Here is a 1,602-nt window from a genome sequence, read left to right on the forward strand (position 1 = left end):
CTGGCTGGCAACTGTGTGGGACAGGATGCTGGACTAGATGGACCACTGGGTCTGATCCAGCAGGGCTCTTCTTATGTTACTTCAGAGGCAAACCCTGTGGTGAATGGAGCCAGTCCACAGGATGCAACCTATTGTGTTTTAGGAGCCCCATGACTCTTTTAGTTTTATGATAAATAGTTATATTCCGAAGGGAAAGTTGTGGCAGTAGTAAATGGAGTTCACTAGATAATAAGTCATTAGGTGTACACTGCTTTCTGTTAAATTAATTTAGAGTGGTGGTTGGAGGTAAAGGTCAAAAATGAACGGGAGAAAAAGAATTAATTGGAGGAAGGTGAGATTTGGAAGGAAAGGTCACCTCCCGCGATATCTAAATGTCAGAACCAACTTGGTGTGTGAACATGGCTGTATCGAACTGAACAGAGATTATCTTTATAGATACAGCATGAACAGATAATGATGAGAAGGTGTGGAAGCTGGCTCTGCGTGCAAATAAAGCTTCTGGATATTATTGTATTTCTTTATTTGTTTGTCCTTCATCCTAACTGGCTTCCCAAAGTGTCTCATGGAATATCACACCCCATGCAAGTGTTCTGTATGGAGAGGATATTCGGCTGAGCTGGATCGTGGCCCAGAGGAGGAGGGCTGCCAGGGTCAGGGGGTAGGGGGAACTTACCAAGAATGGGAGGGAGGCCTGGGCTACATCACCAGGGTGACATCACTTCCAGCATGTACCGGAAGTGATGTCATTATCTGGTGCTGTTGCAGGGATGCTTTGGTATTTGGGCCAAAACTTGATGGTAAAAATGTCTGCTACCATAGAGTTTTTGCCCACATATCAGAGCGTCGGACATTGCTGACGTGATATTGTCACTTGGAGCGTGTCCTCACCACATCGCCAGCAGCATAGCTTGGGCTTCCCTCCTGCTCCTAGTAAGTCCCCTTGCTGTCCAGCTGATTGGCAGTGGGGGGTAGGCCAGAGGATCCCCCACCTCCAGTGGGGGGCTGGGAACCCAGTGGAGTAGGTTTGCATGGCTGTTTCTCTCTCTCCATGTGACAGTCCCCTCAATAATTTGTCTGTATTTGCTCGCTGTATTTCTAAATCTGTTTTAAAGCACAGACCTAAATGAGTGCTAAATTAGTCACAACAGCATCTCTGGGGCCTATGTAGACAGGAGGATGGGAGATCTGTGGATGGGTTCCCTTTTGTTTAAAAAAAAAAATTCAAGCAGCTACCTTGTGAGAGTGGTTGTTTTCGGGTCAGAGTTGTGTCAGACTAGGACCTGGGAAATCCATGTTCAAATCCCCGCTTGTGCCGCGGAAGCTGGCTGGGTGACCTTTGGCCAGTCACAGACCGGCAGCCTAACCTACCTTACAGGGCTGTTGTGAAGATAAAATGGAGGAGAGGAGAGTGATGTAAGCGAGCTGCTTTGGGTCTCCATTGGGGTGAAATTCAGGATAGAAATCAAGTAGGTGAGTAAATAAAAAAACAAACTACTATGATATCTGGATCTTTCCCACCTGCTCCTTGCCAGGCTAGGTCTGAAACCCCTGAGGAGAGGGGAGACCATGGGGATGGGGACTGGGGGGGGCACCATATTATTT

This window comes from Gekko japonicus, unplaced genomic scaffold (assembly GCF_001447785.1).
Source record: "Gekko japonicus isolate JY-2015 unplaced genomic scaffold, Gekko_japonicus_V1.1 scaffold1058, whole genome shotgun sequence".
NCBI classification, from domain to species: Eukaryota; Metazoa; Chordata; class Lepidosauria; order Squamata; family Gekkonidae; genus Gekko; species Gekko japonicus.